Source organism: Protopterus annectens, chromosome 10.part0 (assembly GCF_019279795.1).
Source record: "Protopterus annectens isolate FY-2018-M chromosome 10.part0, PAN1.0, whole genome shotgun sequence".
Lineage (NCBI taxonomy): Eukaryota > Metazoa > Chordata > Ceratodontiformes > Protopteridae > Protopterus > Protopterus annectens.
The window spans coordinates 150,947,979-150,969,483 of NC_056744.1; the positions used below are offsets into that span (position 1 = coordinate 150,947,979).

At 39.2% G+C, this 21,505-nt stretch overlaps 1 protein-coding gene across 2 annotated transcripts in view; it reads left to right on the plus strand.

Annotated features, from left to right (window-relative positions):
* The window catches only part of ARSG (arylsulfatase G), a 1,771,349-nt gene that overhangs the window by 1,705,745 nt on the left and 44,099 nt on the right, over window positions 1–21,505 (plus strand). The window lies entirely within an intron of this gene.

The following is a 21,505-nucleotide window of genomic DNA, read 5'->3' on the forward strand; positions in this document are numbered from 1 at the left end:
ACTCTGTAGAATGCTGAGAACATCAAAGAAGTGTTTCCCTGCTATACAGCGTAGCCTCCTGTACCATGCTTCAATTGCATTCTGCTTTCTGGGCAAATTCAATTAATTCAACACAGATATATTCCAGAAACTCACTGAAAAAAGAGGTGGAAATCTCATTTCTGTTCACATCCTAGTTCTCAGGACTCTAGGTTTACCCAACAAGTACCATTCCATAAAGTATTTAAGTAAAGGCTTTCCTTCTACAGGGAACTCTTCCTTTCTTCTTCTTTCGGCTTTTCCCCAGTTAGGGGTTGCCACAGTGGATCACCTGTCCTCTCATGATTGGCAGTGGGGTTTTACAGTGTCGAGTTGCCAGCCTGACGCCCAGCCTTCAACAGAAGGCACACACACACACATGCACTCACACCTAGGGCCAATATAAAGTGTCCAATCCACCTAGAGCATGTCTTTGGGATGTGGGAGGAAACCGGAGCACCCGGAGGAAACCCAAGCGACCACAGGGATGACATGCAGACTCTGCACAGAAGGCACCCCTGCCAAGGATCGAACTGGAGAACCTCTTGCTGTGAGGTGACAACACTAACCGCTGCACCACTGTGGCTGTCCTCCTCTTCCTTTAATAAGTTAAAAGTTTCCAAAACTTTCTCCTCTGGAAGAAACACCAAAGCAACTAGATGTTTAACGTTATGCTGAAACTGAATATCTGAGTTATAACATGATGAGAGCCCTAAATTTTGTACATTTCTCCAAACATTTCTGCCAAAGTGGATAAAGCACCCCTTACACAAAACACCATTTACATTCCGATGCACACTTTGTATAGCTGCAGGTTCAAAATCACACAATATAAATGATGCACCTAGTAAAAGGTGAAACTCAGACAATAACTCAAATATGCCTTTCCACATAAGATTGTATGCTCGATAGGACTTTTTATTCATAAGACAGTAAAGGAGTGGTACACTTTTACTGTACCCACCATGTCTGACAATTGTCTACATTCTGAGCCACTTTGAAAATAAGTACCATCCATTAACAACATGTTTGTAGAACTGAGATATTTCAAAATGGGTTTTGTACTAACAGCACGACAGTAGTTTGCTTAACAGCATCCGATAACGCTTTCTTTACAAATACGCCATCTTTCAAATGGAAATCATCCACTTTGATATCAGTTAAGCTGACATTTCTACAATGTAAGCCACTTCTACTCTTTGAGCAAACACACTTAACTGTTTGCACCATAGATCTTCAGCTGGGTAAATAAGATGCACACTCCAAAGAACTAGAAGCTACAGTGTCGTCAACCACAGCACACAGAGAATCTCTAGACAGAGAGGCTCTTTGCTTCAGCTCACTTATAACTCGATACGTCTCAACTTCATCGGGTTCACCAGAATGATAATGGTCTACACTCTTAACTAATTCCTCACCAGAGGTAACTGCAGTTGTTACTGCTCTACCCTTGCATTTGTCAGTTAACCTTATATTTACAGCTCCAGTACTTTCTGTTTTTTGTCTTCTTTTCCAGTTGATATATATATATATATATATATATATATATATATATATATATATATATATATAGCCATCTATAAGTAATATTTCTCCACCTTTCTGTGACTTTACAGTGTTGTAAATCTCTCCTAACACTCCAGGTGCAAGTCTGCAGATTTCCGCCATTGTAGCAGTACGTTACTACTACAAATAAACATGTGTGTTCCATTTAAAGGGAGACTAAAGGTCTCAATTGATATCATGCGCTGTTCGGTTAAATTAAATTCAATCGAGTTTTCGTGATTTTATGACTTTGTGCATTAGTGAGTGTGATTTAGCCATTCGGTATTTAGTGAAGTTGAGTATATATATATATATACACACACACACACACACACACACACACACACACACACACACACACACACATACACACACACACAAAGTGTATATTTCTCAATGGTCCCTGAGTCTCTTTCTGAGTTTTCCTGTATCCATTGCAAAATGGTGATTTGGGGACAAAAGTAATGGAAGTTAATAGTTTTCAGCATTGCATTTATTTCACTGGGCCCATGACCGCTATTTAATCTTGTTATTGTGGGATTCTTACATACGAACCTTGTTATTTCAAAGTTGTACGGTGGTTCATTTAGTTCAGCATCAATGTAGTAAGGTGATTTACTCATTTTTTGAGAAACAAAGGAGACTGTATTAAATAAAAAGTTAAAAAGAAAACAAAAAAATAAATAAAAAAAAACATAAAAATATATACTAAAAAGAAAGAACATTGTGAGCTACATACAGGATAATTTAAAAAAGAAGACCAAGTGCTAGCAAAACAATTAATATCTGCAAAAATATTCCCTGCACTGTATTATATAACTGACAACAAAGGCCTATTGAAAACTCTTTGCAAAAGTGCACACATGTACAGGAAAAACAGCTGCAGTCCGATTTTCAATGTGATCAAAAATGTAACAGAGCTATTAGTGAAAATTGTGCAGGTCGTACAGATGTGTGCCGATTTGAAAGGCTGTGTTTACAACTGAATACAACAGTTCAAATTCTGCACCAACAATAGTAAAAAAATAACAATTTTGCTATTAATGACGATTGTTAGTTGTTCTACAACTGACTCTTAAACAACCTTCCATTTCAAGTTATCTTTTGTAATTTCTAATTTTACCTGAATGTTTTATTTATTTATTTACTTATTTGTTTACCATGAAAGTCCAAATGGGCTGACTAGCTCCATTTCAGAGGAGACCCAGGCAGAAAAGCCCCACTAATGACATACAAAGCAGAGTGTGCAGAATTACAAAGGTACAGCAGTTTACAATACACGATAAATTATAATATATGGAGAGAAATTTGACAGGTAAGATATTCAAGAACATGAGCTATTAATACAGTGTCATACAGCAGGTGCACATAAAATATGTACACGCTATACAAAGTTGTTTTTGAGCTTTTAGATTTAGAATTTTAATAGGAGGAGCTTGGAAGTAAAGGGGATGTTGGAGAAGGAGGTAAGAGTTCATCAGGTATAGAGTAAGACAGGAGAGATGTTAGGATGATGTAAAAGAAGAAGGGTATAGAAAAAAAGAGTTACAGGGGGAGTAGGGTAGTGAGAGCATGGAGTGAGACAGAGGGTGATTTGTAACTGATGAGTGCATAGGGAATATAGGGAGTAGATTTGGTGAAAATATGTTGTTACAGTGGTAGAAGAAAATATTACTTATGTCATTTTTTTGTCGAGTGTACAAAATTTGAAAGATTTCATTTAGTCAGTTACTTCCATAAGCTGAGCCAAGTATGTTGAAGATGCTGTTTTCACTGGGTTTTCAATTATGTTAATGCATGTACTTGACTCAGACCAACTGGTACTGTGTTTCACCTTTTAGAAACTGAGTTAGAAAAGTGTGATTTACCAGCATTATTGTTGGGTTAATGTAAGAAGGTGCTGATCACTGGAGCTTAGGGAGTGAAAAGGAGGATGTAGCTGAATGATATCTTTTAGTGCAGGACAGTTTTTGAGGTTTGTAGACAAGATTATGGATATTACTAGCTGGAAGCAGGTTAGATGGTGAGAGAATTTGTACAAATGTAGATGTTTTAGTGCTAGGCAGTGATGGTTTTATGGGAGAGATTAGCAATGAGTTTACTATTTTATTGTAACAGTGTTATAATGTATTCATTTGAGAAGCTTGCAAATTGGGAAATATTGGGAAGGCGTAGAGATGATTTGGGAGTAAGCAGGCAGTGGAAATAGTTTTTCTTGGCAGCATCTGTGAGGTATTGTTTTACTTTGTCCAGACATCTGAGTTTTTTTTCTTTTTTTAATAGCTTGTTGTATATGGTAGTTACATTTTATGTGCTTGTCAATTATTACCCCAAGTAATTTAGTTTGAGAGACCGTTTCTATTGTGGGGTTATTGTCTGTAGCTACAGTTAGCAGGGTTTTGGTGGGCAAAATGCTTTTAAATAAATATCAATTTAATTTTTTAGGGTGTAATAGTAGCTGGGAATTTTCTAGCTATGTTTCAACAACTAGGAGGGAGTCTTGTGTTTGCTGTTGAAGATCAGTTTCACTTTTGAGAGAGCAGATAAGTCATCTGCATATTGGACTATTTTTGCTTGCTTAGTAGAGACACAGAGGACATTGATGAAAATATTGAATAGCAGCAGCCCAAGTATGGACCCTTGTTTGATCCCAAAAAGAATTCTGGAGAAAGTCTGACATAATGAGGGAGGAAGGCCAAATAATAGGGACAGATTTTAAATATTGCTCTTATGAACTTATAAAGTTGATAGAATAGTAGGATTTGCCCTAGTATGCATTTTTCTCAAGAATCTGAAGTGTGAAACTCAAATGTATATTATTATTTACTGACTTCAGTCATCAGATAATCACAGGTATGTGCCAGTAAACCACAAATTTTATGAGAAACAGGAACGACAAAGGGCTGCAGGACCCAGGTGTGTGGACATCCCTGGCGAGATCTGACCATAAATCAGTCTCACTTAGAAGTAACTATAACACAAGACCCCCCTCCCTATCAACAACTGGACTAAAAAACTTCTCCAAGGCCAATTACAACCTTTTACGTGATGGCATAAATAGCTTCATAGTCCCTTCCCCCAATGATGGAACAGGCACCTTTGCTGAGGTATAAACCAATGCTTTATACAAGCACCTGTACCGTTGTATTGATTCTGCCCGTACCTGATAGAACCAAAGCAAGATCTTCACGGAAAAACAAAACTGCCTGGTGGCCATTAACAGGCTATACAATAGCAGAAAGAAATTGCTGTCTAACAGCTGAAAGGAACAGTCTCAAAACTGGAAAGACTCTCTCCTCAACTTAAACAAGCAAATAAGATTCCTAGAAAAGTCCTCCACAGCTAACTACGAATCCAGAGTAGCTTCCCTAAACAAGGATACCCACAAGGCATTATTTACTTATGTCTGTAACCTCAAAGGTAAGGCCCAGATTTGCACTGAACTTGTTGTTAATGGCACTACATATACAGAACCTGTGTATATAGCAAACCTGCTCTCTGACAGGTTCAGTGAAAACTTCACTCCCTTGTCCCCACCACATATACCCCAAAGAATCCCAAACACTTGTCTCCCACCTAGTATCTCTGAGGAGCAAGTCTTAAATGCCCTCTCCAAGGTCAAAAACAGCCTCTGTGGAACCAGACAACATCCCAGGCTGTGCTCGACATGGGTTAAAACAGGAATTAGTATCACCATTGAGCATACTTTTCAATCACAGCCTAAGCACTGACTTCATCCCAGTAGAATGGAAAACAGCTACCATCATCCCTTTGTACAAAGAGGGTGTATCCATGGACCCTGGGAACTATAGACCCATTAGCCTGACCAGCCTTATCTGCAAGGCCATGGAACGAATCATCATGGACCTTATTAACAAAGATATGGGAAATCTCCAAATGCTCAACCCCATGCAGTTTGGCTTTATCAAGGGGAGATCATGCCTGTTAAACTTGGTGAACTTCTTCAAGACCATCACCAAAGCCCTAGACTAGGGCAAATCTGTGCATACGGCTTACCTAGACTTAGCCAAGGCCTTTGACACAATCACTCACTCAGTCATCATTGATAAACTCACCCAGCTGGGTATCAACCCATATATTGTCAGGTGGGTTGCAAGCTGGCTCACTGATAGAACTGATACAGTCAATATACAGGACTCCACCTCCTCCAGCAGACCCATAACCAGTGGTGTTCCACAGGGATCGGCTCTGGGACCACTATTGTTCAGAATCTACTTCTCTGAAGTGCAGGCTAAAACAAAAGGAATGTGGCTGTCAAACTTTGCTGATAACTGCAAACGGAGTGATTATTGAAACCCCTAGCGATGTCAACATCCTGCAAGAAAGCCTTCCACAAACTAACGACTGGTGCCAAAGTCATGGTCTTAAACTTAATGCAAAAAAATCCATTATCATCCCCATCAGCAAGGGTGATGTTCCTGTAAACTACCACATCAATAGCAATACCCTAAGTACACAGTCAGTGGTGACAGATCTGGGCACACAGGTTGACAGCAACCTTAACTTCGATCATCATGTCTCCTCAGTCACAAGAAGGGCATTTTATATTACTCATCTCATAAGTAAGGGCATTGCCTCCAGAAAAGAAAGAGGTTATAACCCCCCCCCCCCAATTCTCTTCCCTCATCAGGCCAATAATAGAGTACAATGCTCCCTTTAGTATGTTCTCTTTCAAACACCTGCAGCAATTGGAGATACCACAAAGGTTCCTTATGAGGAAAATTCCAGAGTCTTCAAGATCTGTGTTATGCCAGCAGACTGAAATCATTGTCACTTTACTCTGTGTCGTACAGACTGCTCAGAGGTGGCCTGAGCCTTGCATATAGAGCAATCTCTGACACAGCCTTGATGGAAATGCTGCACATTCGCAAGTCAAATGGCACATGGGTCACTAGCTCAAAGGACCTTAACATGGTATGTGAAATCAACAGAATTTGCTGGAGAGAGATTTGTCTCACAGATGTTGCCCCACCTTTGGAACAAGCTTCTTATTCATGTTAAAGCCCCTCATTGGCCCTATTTAAGTACAGTTTGGACAATTGGATGGGTAACCATAAATTCACCCCAGGGGTTCCACCTGTGTCCCTCTTGGACTGAGGCATCAGGTGCTGATTTTAGTGCCTACTTGAACCAGACATCCTTGGGAACATGGGTTGAACTTGGCTAGGCTTGTAAGGGCCCTGTAGCCATTATTCTAGTAACCTCCTATAATCTTATGATCCTATGAAAATATGAAGCAAACATCTGGACTTTCTGTGAAACTCTGGACAGTTGAGAGGTATTCTTATAGAAAGGAAGGGAACTTGGCTTGTAATTTAACAGCTTGTTCTCTATTAGTTATGTAACTATAGAACCAGTGGATGGATGAATTATACAGGGCACAGTGAGAGAGTTCAAGAAGTAGCGTTTGGTAAGAGACCAGTTTGAATGGCTTGGATAGGTCAAGGAAAAGTGAGGACAGTAGGTTACCAGTATTTCTGTTTTGGTTTACATAATTTGTGAAGCTTATGGGAGCAGCAGTGGTGCTGCAGAAAGGGTAAAAATATTTTAGGTAGGAGAGAGAGAGTTGTTTGTGGAGAGGTGTTGTAGAAGTTGAATTTGGATAAAGCTTTCAAGTATTTTGGATAAAAGGAGAAACAATGGCAATGGGACTGTATTTTGAGATATCCCTTAGATTTCTACCCTTGTGTAGGGGTAGTATAAAGGATTTTTTCCAGAATGTGTGGGCATAGTTTTTGGAGATAGACCAGAAAATAAGAATGAAGATGTCATAGGCTACAGCATCTACAACCATTTTAAGTACTCTGTGGGAATAGTGTCTGGAGCTATAGTTGTTGGCTTAAGTTATTTTTTTTATAGACTAGTTTGGAAATGATTTGAAGTTAAGCAGTTTATAAAAGTCTTTAAGTTTTGAGGGAACAAGAATGGATGGATTATTGGAGTTTTTTTATGATAGAGGATACTGACTGGATAAAGTGGTTGTTAAACTGATTGGAAATGGTATCAGTCTGGTTTGAAGTGCGATAGGTTTGATAGTTTGACCTGGATTTAGTAGGTTGTTGATTGATGCTCAGAACTATTTAGGGTTTTGTTTATGGGTATTTTGAAGTGAGGTATAGTATATCTTATCATTGCTGATCTGCATGTCACAATAGTTAACTGCTGTGGCCTCATCATGTAGGCATTGCTAACCCTTCCCTCAGTCACTCTCCCATACACACACAGGTACACATTCAAACATGACACACGCGCACACACACACACACACACACACACACACACACACACTCACACACACACACACACACCACACACACACACACACACACACACACACACACACACACACACACACACACACACACACACACACACACACACACACACACACACACCCCACACACACTCACACATCATAGTCCGTGTAAGGCACAAGAGTTTAGAGTACTCTCTGGTGGCTAGTACATCCCCACCACCCTGATTCCCATGCTAGTTTAGGGGCTATTGTGGCACATATGTATTATAACTGGAGGCTAGTATTTCCCCAATCTCTGTGCTGCTGTCAGTGCCATTATGGCACATGTAGTATCTTTGGTCAGCAGTGTTTCTCCTCCACCATTCACCATACTGCTGCAGGTGCCATTACAGCACAGGGAGCTAGAGTAATCCATGGTGTCTAGTGGATCCCCCCATCCCTGATCCCCTACTACTTTTAATTCCAGTAGATGAGCATGGTGCCTTTTGATCACATTCATTACAATGATGTGCTAGGGCTGGCCATGCTGACCTACTCATCAGAGCAATTTGCCTGTAGATTCTTTCTTGAAGACAGCACTGGGAAATAGGGTACATGGCTAAATAGTATATGTCTGTCTCCCAGACTATCTCGTTAGCATACTGCACGAAAGCAGAAACAGCATGGCACAGTGCTACATGTCTTTGTGCTAGAGCACTGTGTTGCACTGTTAAGGCTGTTATGAATTCAAAAAGGTCATTGAGATGTGCACATGAGGTATATGAATTATTTTTTGAATTCCCCTCATACAGAGCTAAAAAGTATGGAAAAACTGTTTTCAATTGAAAGGCTAAATGCATCTTCATAGATAAAACACATGGCACTGTCCATTCACCCTTTCCTGAAAATAGTTACATGAAGAACTATTAGCATTCCTGAGCTTCACAGAAGCTTACTGGGACTTGATCAGTTATTTTCTGACTATGTAACTGATGACTGATGTTTTATATTATTTTGTTTCTGTTTAACATTTGTTAACCAGGTGTGTCATAATTCGGGTGAAAACCTTTTCTTAAAATTACATTGTGATTCACATTGGCATTTACATTCAGAGGATGTAAAAGCTTTCCCAGAACTGTTTGGATTTCTATATGTGTGAAAGAATAATCTTTTCTATCACCATGAATACATACTACTTACAATATTGGTTGTTTCAAGTCTTACGCATACATAGCTGAGGGACACTTGACAATTGTGCAACTGTACAGGGGATCTGTCTTTCTTCTTTTTCTCTGTGCTCAGTTATGATTACTCCCCCCGATTCTGCCTCCTCTTACCCTGTGTTTATCTTTTCTTACCCTACTTCACTTACCTGCTGCTTTCTATGTTGGAGATAGTTTATTTTTCTAATTTTAGTAGTTTTCTGCTATCCCAGTCTACCAGAAATGTGGCGCATCTTGCTTCGTTCACCCTCCGCTATGCTCTGGGCTCATTCCACTCCCCTACCCTGCCCCCATTCCCACCCACCCCCACTTTCCTTAAACGTATGCTCTAACAAACCACACCACTCTACTGTCTCACCCAGTCACATTCCTACCCCAAATCTAACCATCCTAGCACTCATCAACCACTATCAGTATCAGACTCACACACCACTCCCACTCTAGTCACCTTCACTCCATCTAAATTTATTTATTTATTACTTATTTTACATTTGTTGACCGGGAAGGTCCGACTGGATATATGTCCATTTTCAGCGGAGGCCCGGGGGAAAAGCTCCATACAGAAGACAATAAGACAGGACAATATAATACAATGTGAAATACAATACAGAAATACAATGCAGAGAAACTGTTACATATTTACATATTAAAGCCATTCCACTATTAGTATAATTCAAGACAGAGGTTATACAATATATTTGTAGGTCACTTTCCAAGTTCCCAGCTCAACATTCAAAAAGCTCATATATATTTTTGTGTCTGTTTATAGGTTACTTAAAATACATACTAGACTTCACTTACTCAACAAGTTTGTACAGAGTAACTAGGATCGAATTTGGTGACACTGCTAGGAGACCCTAACAGGGCTAACAGCCTGCCTACTCAACTTCCACAGCTGTCCATACACCTACATTCAACTACACCCACGCACTGTGCTTCCAGCTTACCTTCAACTCATAATGCTATCACTCTCAACACTGTTAATCCTACTACTCATATCCTCATACTACCTTACCTCTTATCACCATCTCAACATCTCCCATATACACATACCCACTATCACTTACTACCCACCACAATCATGCCTAAACAGCAACATAAGCATATCTCCACAACTATTCAGTTCACATACGTCCACCTATTCTCACTAAAATACGCTCCCACACAAAAACCCATTCACTTTCAAAACAAAGACTCCAAGCCAACCATTAAAAGAACATACATCTTCTTGCTCAAGCCCTCACTACTTAATCGTTGTAGGGATGTACATCCAAATCCTGGCCTTGTCCAAAACTGCAAGCCCTCATCCCAACAGCCATACTCTCCCTTGATGACCACCTCTCCCTTATTCTTGCCACCTCTGACCTATTAATCTTAAATATTAATCTTAGAAGCATTGTAAACAAAATTCCCAAATTCCAAGGAACACTCTCATTGTACTCCCCAGATTTAGCTATACTTACTGAAACCTGGTTAAAGGACCACAGTAAAAGCAATGAATTCTTGCCCCAAGGATATAGCATTCATAGAGTAGACAGAAAGCACAAATGCGGTGGCGGTTTAGCAATCCTATATAAAAATAACCTTGCCCTCCAACAACTAGATATATCAGCTCCTCTTACTACTGATTTTGAAATCAGTCTCTCATCTTCACTTCAAAAAAAACAAGTCCATTTTAATTATAGCCATTTACCTCTCCCCGGGTAACAATAGCCTTACTATTGAAAACCTGCTAAGCTGGGCCTCCTCTACTTTCAGTCAAGAAACTTTAATAGGTTTAGGTGACTTCAGTCTAGACTAGTCCTCGTGCACTTCCATTAATCCAATAAATTTTATCAACATCTTTGGCTTCTCCCAATTAATCACATCCCCTACAAGAACTGATAAACATAATAATAAACATTCTATACTAGAATGGATTCTATCAAACCACCCTGACCTCTGTACCCAATTTTGCTGCCTCCCTGATTCACTCAGTGATCACTCTCCCACCTACCTAGTTAGGGAAAAAGCTAACTCAACCAAAAACACCATCTATAAACAGATTTGTACCAAAAACTTTTCTGCAGAAATTTTTAATTCCTTCTTAAAACATCACAACTCGTCCCCCCTAAGGCACCTTCCCCTTGACAAGGCCATTGAATATTTCAATAACTCATTTTTAAATATCCTAAACTCATTAGCTCCTATCAGAAAAAAAATATTGCAAAGCCACCCATACTCAATGGCTAACCAAAGAAACAATTAACATCATGAAACAAAGAGACAGAGTATGACTAAGCTACAAATCTACTAAAACTCTAACCTCTTTACAGAACTACCACCAACTAAGAAATCTAGCCAAAAAACAAATTCATACTGACAGCAAATCTTACTACACTCTAATCCAACAAAAACATAAAAATAATCCTCAGAAATTTTGGCACGCCATTAAACAACTCTTATCCCCCTGCCAAACCACCACCCCCTCCTCTTCAATCCCAAATACCAACACAACAATAGTAGCCCAATTCAACTTACATTTTATCAACTCCATTTAAACTTTATTAAATAACAGCAACACCTCTCTAACCATTCTCACAACTACAGCCTTTCCTTCCTGCACCTTCTTGTTTCAACCCGTCCAGACTAGTTACATAAAAAATCTCCTTCTTCAACTAAAACCCACTACTCTTGTCGCCAACCAACTCTGAAATTAATTTCTAAAACTAGGAGCTGTCTCCATTTCCTACCCAATATCCTTGCTCATCAATCTCTCCATCACTGAACAATACATACCAGCACTCTGGAAAGTCTCCTACATCATTCCACTGCATAAAGGAGGGCCTTCCACAAATATGTCCATTTACAGACCCACTGCCATACTCTCACCCCTTAGCAAAATATTGGTGAAATATATACATTCCCAACTTCTAACCTACCTACTACAAAACCATCTGCTCTCCACCTCTCAGTACAGCTTTAGACCTAAACACAGTACTACTACCACTCTATTAAGCTTTACAGATACCATCAACAGCCACAAAAACAACAATAACCTTGTCTCTTCCATATTTTTGGGCAAGTCTAAAGCTTTCAATACTGTTTCCCATCAGAAATTACTGCAAGAACTATCTTCCATCCATATTTCTCAGCACTCACTTGGTTCCATAGCTACCTGTCTAACTGTTAGCAAGCTGTCAAGTGGGCTGACAACTTGTCACCACCACTACCTATTACTGTTGGAGTACCACAAGGCTCAATAGTTGGCCCCTGCTCTTCTCCATCTTTACGGATAAACCCAACACTGCTACCCCATATGCTACTATAGTGCAATATGCAGATGACTCCACATTCCCCTCCTACCCAGAACTACAACTCAAAACCCAGCAGGCCTTCTCAGATATAGAACTATATCTCAAGGAGAACCAACTCATTTTAAACCCCAATAAAACAAAGCTTATGATATGCTCACATAACAGATCCATGGAACCCACTTTCCCTCTCTATATCCTCTCCTTCAATGGTACCAAAATTGAGCCAGTAGATAACACTAAACTTCTAGGTGTCACAATAGATAGCTCATTAAAATATGATGAACACATAGCCCTTACCGTCAAGAAGATACACATTAAACTCGACTGTCTATATAGGTCCAGAACATTCCTCATCCCTCTCACCAAACAGGCCCTAGCTAGAAGACACCTTCTGTCCACACTACTGTACGCCTCCCCCATCTTCACTAACCTTAGAAAATCTGAACTCTCCAAACTAGAGAACTGCTACCACAAAATTGTTCGATTTGCTGCCAACCTGCCTAACTGAGCACATCACTGCTCTGCCCTGAAACAACTGCACTAGCTTGAACTACCACACCTTCTATCACTTAGCCAACTTACAATTACTCACAATATAATTTATCAGCCTGATGCCTGTCCAGCACTAAAAAAAACTAGTCTATCCTTACAACACCTCACGTTCACTTTGCTCATCCCATAAACTACTACTAAAAAGCCACAAAACTAGTAACTCTTTTGGTGACAATCTATTTGCAAATCACATTGCTAAAATCTGGAACTGTATTCCAGAAAACATACTCAGCACCCTCAGCAATGCCAGATTTAAACTTCTACTCAAAATACAACTCCTCAATAACTGTCTCTGCACCTGTATCTCCCCAGGATAAGCTCCTTCCACCTCCCCTTCCTTTCCTCTTTCACTCCTTAATCCACTATCAGTGTCTTCCTCTAGTTAACAAGCGACTCATACTTATATTTCACGGTTATGTAACTTGCCTGTCTTGATTGCCAAGTTGTTAATGGCATGTACCTACTGTCATTTTAATGTGTATGCAATATTTATCTGATGACAATGCTTAGCTTTATACTACCAAAGGTCTACTTACTTTCTATAGCTAATTACTACTCATGTAACTATCTCCAGAGCTTTTCTCCCTGGGCCTCTGCTGAAAACGGGCTACTAACCCAGCTGGACAACCCCGGTAAACAAATCTAAAATAAAAATAAATAAATAAATAAATAATGTGATCATACTTCCAGAGTCTAGCTGGGCTCATTTCATTCTAGAAATAGAATATATATAATTGTATTAATTGTACCATGATGACATAAAAATAATTTAGTTATTCTAGCTGTAGTCTCATCTATTCCACAGGATCACTTTTACTTGTATCATGCAGTTCAGTTTTTGCATTCCTTGATTCTACCAAGTATGGTCCATAAGTTAGTTCCAGTTCGGGTGTCAACTCCACACCTCCAAGGACTTTTAGGTATGTTCCTGCTCACACTTCTGATCCTTCACATGTGAATAAACTTCCTGTCTTGACTGTTAGAGGTTATTTCATTTTTTATAGCATTAACTGGCAATCATTGCCTTGGTAAATGGCTACGGCTAAGACATAATTTTCCTGAGTTACACAGCAAGAGCTTCTCATTCCCAAGGTTCATTTAAAGGCACATGCATCCTTTTTAAACTCAACATATCATTCTAGTATGTTTGCATGTGTGCATTTGTATGTTGTTTTGATCAACAGAAAACATGTCAAACAATTTAATTACAATAACTGAAACAAAAAGAAATTCTAAAACCATTGATCACAAATGTAAACATATGCATTATATATCAACATGATAAACTAAATGTTGACAGAAAAATATCTAAACGCTCAAAAATCTAAACTGAAAAGCATCTAGACAAAAAGGGCCAGATTCCAAAAAAACCTGCTCTAGGAGTAAGTCATTTACTCCATGAGCAAGTCTTTGGGATATGGCTCCTGGTGTAAGTTCATTTATAGGCAGGCCATACACTGAAATAAGTCACTTAAACTAAGAACAAGGGCTGACTTACATAGGAGTAAGTCACTTACACGGAGAGTAAGTCTTTTGGAATGGGTCAAAAATATTGATAAAATCAAACTTATACTAGGAAGGGTTCATGCCCTTTCCCCACTGTTGTGCAGCATTTGAGATGGTATGTAGAGTTAGCAGATGGGGTGGAGGGTTCAGGGGGGGCTTGCCCCCTGCAAAAACATCAGCTTTGAATATGGTTAAATGTTATAAATTTTTTGTGTGTAGAAGTTTTTAGTTTAGATTTTATCAGTTTACATATTTTTCTGTCAAAATTTGTCCTGTTGTTTTAGATTATTTTAGGTAATCACATATATAGGGAGTGCTTACATATATCAAACATTAGTATAGTCACCATCTGTTTTGTCAATCCATTTTGGTTGACAAAACAGCTGATCAACATTAGTGTGAGATCACTATATTTATGGGGCTGGGGACTATGCCCTTTCCTAATTTTTTGAAGTTATGTTTCAGAGAATGTTTAGTCCAGTACTGACATTTTTTTCTTTTTCTTTTTTTTTTTTTTGTGTCAACATTAGTGACATCGACATTTGGGTGTTTCAGTAGTTTTAAGTACATCCACATATACCCACACACAAATATATATATATATATATATATATATATATATATATATATATATATATATACAGTATATATATATATATATATATATATATATATATATATATATATACAGTATATATATGTTTGCAGCTGTAGCTGTCATCTTGATCAACTCATATCTCATCATTCATAGTCCAACTTATACCAGGGAAGGGATTGCAGGGAGGGTGGAGGTCGGAGCAGGTCAAGCATATACTGTTTCTACCATGTAGTGCATTGGGACTGTGCAGCTTGTGACCAAAGTAAAAGTGGCCAACAAAGCAAACGCTCATCTATCTATACTATAACCATATATTACATGCACACACGCACACACATACACACATGAACACACAATTGTGCATGAACATACACACATGCACACATATACACATATGCACACACATGCACAAACACACAGGTACAGAACCACACTTGTACACACTCTTATTAAAATTAATATGCTGTGATTTGAAGTATGCTTATTTTTAAACAATAATAATGGGTGGAATAGCAGCTTTTCCCACAATATTTGAGTGCATATGGATTCTGGCATCATAACATCTTACTCATAACAAAACATGAAATAGAGTTAAAGAGTGTTAGGTTTTGGGGACTTGTTCAGAAAAGAATTATAGGTTCATAGGTTTATAGGTAGGTACTAGGCTATCAGCCCAAGGGTCTACATAAGCCTAGCCAGCAAGGTATCATAGCTTACGCCACCCAAGAAAGTTATTTTCCTGTGCCACTGTCCAGCAAAGACACAGAAGTGATTCCTGGGGTGTATTTCCTATTTCCCATCCACTCATCAAGATTTTTCTTGAAGAGTGCTAATGAAGAACTTTGCTTGACATAGATGGGTAGCTTGTTCCAGAGTACAGGAAGTCTCTGGGACAGGAATCTATCCCTCCAGCGTGTCCTGTTTATTGTGGTGACAAGGTTTAGGTCCCTAGAGCGTGTAGCTTGGAGGGATTGGGATTTCTTTAGGTGTAGTATGTCCAACAGCTCTGGGTTTGACATAGCTTTATATGTTAGGCAGAGATCACCTCGGAGTAGGCAATATGCTATGGAGTAAAGCTGGAGTTTTTTGAGGCAGTCAGTGTAGGGCATTTGTTTGAGGCCAGTAATCCTCTTTGTGAGGTACTTCTGTGGCCTTTCCAGCTGCTGCAGATGTCTTGTGAGGTACATTCCAAAAGGGGCGTTGTACTCTATAATGGGTCTAATGAGTGATGAGTAGTGGGGAACAATGACCTCTTTTTTCCTGGATGAGAACCCTTTTATGATGATGTGTGCCACGTAGAAGGACTTCCTGACTACAGTGGCGATGTGACTATCAAAGGAGAGACTACTGTCCACCTGGGTCCCAAGGTCTCTTATCACGCATTCGGTGTTAAGTAGATTGCTGACTATGTGGCAGTTCATGGGTACAGAGTTTTTACCAAAGGGGATGACACTGCACTTTTTGGCATTGAGCTTGAGGCCATGGCTCTGACACCAGGCATCTGTCTCAGTGAGGCTCTTCTGTAGGATGTCCACATCATTTGGGGACTTGACTATGGCTCCTAGTTTGCCGTCATCTGCGAACTTCGTCAGCCAGAGGCCTTCTGTGTTAGCCTATACTTCACTGTTCTATGCTTGTTTTTTTTTCTCCCCTTGCATCATTGTACTGAACTGGAACCCCAGTACCCCATTTTCATGCCGGGTCTACCAGCTAGTCTTACCCCAGTATTGCTGGGGCTGGTTGTGGCTCTTAAGGGTGCCCAGGAAGCTTGGCCATCTTTGAAAACATCTGGGTGGATTTCTTTGTATGCCCTACACATCCCCCTCCCCCACAGCAATGCGGTTACATCCAGGGGGTGGGCATGTAACAGGGATGTTGCAGCCTATTGACCTGTCTATATAGCAGCTCTGCTATGTCCACCCCCACCTCCTCTTTATAACACGTCTGCCCCAGAGATGTCCTCATTCTCCACTAGAGATCATTGAAGAGAGATGCACATGTTGGCACCCTCCGAGATGGGCACACCAGCAGAGTGGCTATCATCATTCTATGCCTGGGCTTCAAAACAACAAGCCATTCAAGTTTATGTAATGAGCATTTAAAAAAAAATAATGCTTGGATGCAATGGGTACATTCAGACTGACAGAAATGAAAATCGCCAATTTTAATTTCCAAGGTGTTCGGCACTCAGGGTGACAGCAGCCTGCTACTCATTGCAAAGCTCATTACTCAGGGTGAGTAGCCTGCTACTCATTACAAAGCTCATTACTTGGGGTGAGCAGCTTACTACTCATTGCAAAGCTCATTACTTGGGGTGAGCAGCTTGCTACTTATTGCAAAGCTCATTACTTGGGGTGAGCAGCTTGCTACTCATTGCAAAGCTCATTACACAGGGTGAGCAGTCTGCTACGCATTGCAAAGCTCATGACAAACTGTTTAGCTCAAGCCCTCCCCAGTATCCCAACATGTGATCTACTGTCATAGCAGTATATTCCTGTGGCTCAGAGTTGCAAACCAAGTTTTCCACCAGCTAGACAGAACTTTTGCATGCATAGTAAACTGACAGCATATCTTGTGAATTGCTGTAAATGACCTCTGTAGCTCCCATTAAAAAAATGTATTTGAAGTAACTGCTTTTTTAAATATAATTTTCACAGTCATGCACTGAGCTATGCAGAAGACACTCTGCCGGTAAGATATCACTGCCATTTCAGCTTGCTGAGGGTAGGGTCTCACTGAACAGGAGACTGCTGTTCTAAGCCAGCTTTGCATTTTAACTCAGTTAACTCAAACAAGTATCCATTAGGGTTTCATGGAGCTATTTTAAATAAATGAACACCTTCCAAGACTGTCAATACAGTGTTATTTTCTTCCTGTTTTTTTCAATGTTGTGAATCTTCATCACCTTTTGTGGTATATTGCATTTCAAACTGAGATACAAGTTAGCTTCTTCTGGTATGTACATAAATGCATATATAAATAAATAAATATAAAGCAAGAAGAAAAGTTACGTCTTTCATGAGGGCTTAATTCCAGAAACCACAGTGTTCCATGCTGATGCTTCACTTGAATGAAGGTACACTTTTAACAGCCGTGATGAAACACTGGTGTCTTTAACTTAAGAAGGGATGGACAATCCAGGGAATTTCCTCAAACGCCTAGCAAACCTTTTTGTTGTTGACCAAAGCTGGAATACCAGTTTTACCAATGCAGTTTGTTAAAAGCCAACAGCATTGTCTGTGCACTGAGCAAATGCATCATGGTGCCGTGAAAAAAAAAAACAAAAAGGAAAAAAACTGATAAAATGCAGAATTAGACAACATTTAGACATACCTACAGATGTTACTATGGACAGAAAGCTCACAGGACTCAGCATGAAGATCTGTATGCCCTGATTATGAAAGAAGAGTAAACAGATACCATGTAGGCAACAAGAATGTAAAATGAAAGGCCTTTCTGAGGATTACTTATTTGCTCTGTCCTGAAGAACTTTAACAAGGATAGCTAATGCTTTCATCCAAGACACTAGACAGCAGATATCAAAATAATTTCCTTTAAACTGAAAATTTAGTGCAAGCTAATAGAGAATTCAAGCCCCAAAAGGTATCTTGTCCTATAATCCTGACCTGAATAAAATAAAAATTCCTGTCTAGGAGTCAGTACTGAACACTGTACTCTGTAATGACATAGTGTAATAAAGATTTCAGCCCCCCCATTAAATGCACTGCCACATGAAGTACAAACAAGCAGTACAATTCTTCCTAAATATTCATATTAGTACAGTGGCATAGCTAGAGTTTGTGCCACCAGGGCCTGTGTTTGGGTTTGCCGCCCCTCCCCCTCACAAAATCATGGTCAAATTCCAGTGTCCCGTTACTGGGCTAATTCTATTTACCATAAACACTTTAATGTTCATACTGCTTTATGTTTACTTCTACAATGATTATTTGGATTTCATTTAAAACTTTTATTTTAAATTTTATAGCACAAACATTGATAGACATCTGCTAAACAAAGCAATACAGTCTCGCAATGAAAACAGACTTAGCATTAAAACTTCTCTGCCCTTGGAACTCACATTCATTGAAACAGCATTGAAACCCACATTCAAAAAAATGCATCTGGCCAGTGGAAGATAACGTTTATCTTTGAGCATTTTTCAAATCATAGGCCCTTTGCACACATATTTATGACCATGCAAACATACATGTGTTCTTTGAGTCATCTTCCTGATTCTATTAAATTATATTCCTTGTATAATACGGCACACTTGTTAGAGTGTGTTTTAAATTTATTGTTTTGAACATTTTTCCAGTAAGCAATGAAACAAAATGTATGAACCAATAATGACAAAACTGCCCAATTCAGTTCATGTCCATCATAAAAGTGTACTCAAACTTTTGTCATTACAATCCACCAGTATCGGTAAATACGCACAATCTCTGCAGAAGTAAAAGTCATCTAAATAATTCCACATTAAAGAGATCTGTAACTAATGAAGAGGTTGCTGCTAGCAAATAACTTTATATTTCATGGTTCCGTCTACAAATAAAGTGCATGTTGCCCTTGAAGAGTAAATTGCCTATGTTATATTTTAAAAAAGATAAGCTAGTAATATTGCAATAGGAATTGGATGGCAAACTGATAACAGGGTATCTCCTCCAAAGGAGGACATTCTGAGGACTGCAGCATCCACCCCCTTTAAAGTACAATACAGTACAGTATCAGCAATCCATCTACATACTGTGGGAATAGAACCCACAGCCTTTTGCATCAAAAGCAAGTATGCCACCTGTCGTGCTACTAAATGCAAACAGACTAGGTATAAGCAGCACTAAACTTCTCTTCCCCTGAAGCACTTAGCTCCTTGTAAAATCCACTTGACACTCAACTATATCAACTTTATAGCACAAGAAATCTGGAAAAAGCCAAATTTTACTGGCTGGGGGGAATAAAGGCCCAAAATCAGGGACACATTTTAAACATTGCTTGTATAATCATAGAAATTTACTAGAATAAAATGTTTTGTGTTAACATGCTTTTCCTGAAAGATAGGAAGACTGAAACTTTTAAGAGGAACAGACCAAAAGAATGAGCCAGACATTCTGTGAAAATCTGGACAGTTGAGAGGTATGGATTCAACTCCTTCAAGTGGTGGTATGGTTAGAGAATTCATGCTCTAGTTTCTGTACCTAAGGTGCAGGTTTGAGCCTGTGAAACACTAACCAGAAGGTATATATATATATATATATATATATATATATATATATATATATATATATATATATATATATATATATATATATATACACACACACACACACACACACACACACACACACACACACACACACACACACAAAATTGAGTAGCAACACTACCAGAACAGGCTGAACACAACAGAAGAACAGGACATGATGCTATGGAACTGTTCTTAAAGAAGAATGCACTTAACAAAACAGTTTAAGTGCCGCCCAGGGTGGACCCCCCCCCACACACACACGCACACACACACACACACACACACACACACACACACACACACACACACACACACACACACACACACACACACACACACACACACACGCACACACACATGCAGCTGACTTAGTATCAAGTGAGGTATCACTGCTCTCCCTTAATAACATATTGTAGTAACCACATGTTGTACTTTAAATAAGATTTTCCTCCTTTAGTCCTTTACAAGTAACAGGAATTTTCCCTGTAAAGCCTTGAAAATGCTAAACTCTGCTTTTTCTATACATAAGGTATCTCTCAGAGGAAACACATTATTTGACTCTCTTCTCACCTTGCCAAAATGATGAATCATTGATTGTTTTTCCTTACATCTCAAAAACTTGGGTATGGGACCCCACTCCATTCCACTCTCGATTTGCTCAGGTTGCATGCTACTTACCTGTCCTACCCCCACTTTATGTACATTTATACATATCTAGCTCTTCCCACCCTCACTCTCCATCCAGTCCAATTCAACTTACAGCCATCAACCAATCAGTGTATTAACTACCACCTCACTAAACGTCCTCCAAATAAAATCTTTCATTGTTGCACCAACTCCATTCCCACACTTCAACACATATTACTACAAAATATTCTAACCCACCACACATTACCACTATCACCAAGTACAAACATTCTGCATCCCAAAACATCCATTTTATCGACACTACCTTCTTAGTCTAATTACATCAAACAATTATATACATGCAGATACATACGACTGTTCTAATCCCACCTGTATCCATAACAAGCTTTTATACACACACCTACCCACCCGACAACTTACCAACTGCTTACAACTCACACACATACTTAAAGAAATCTCATTTTTCCTTGATATTATCTGATCTCTATTCACACTCACTACTGCACTTGCATGCACATAAATACATAAAAAACAACTATAATAGACCCCTTGCAATATTAATTAACACAACCATATCCAACTATGACCACCCATTGCATAATACCACCATCAAACTTAAAC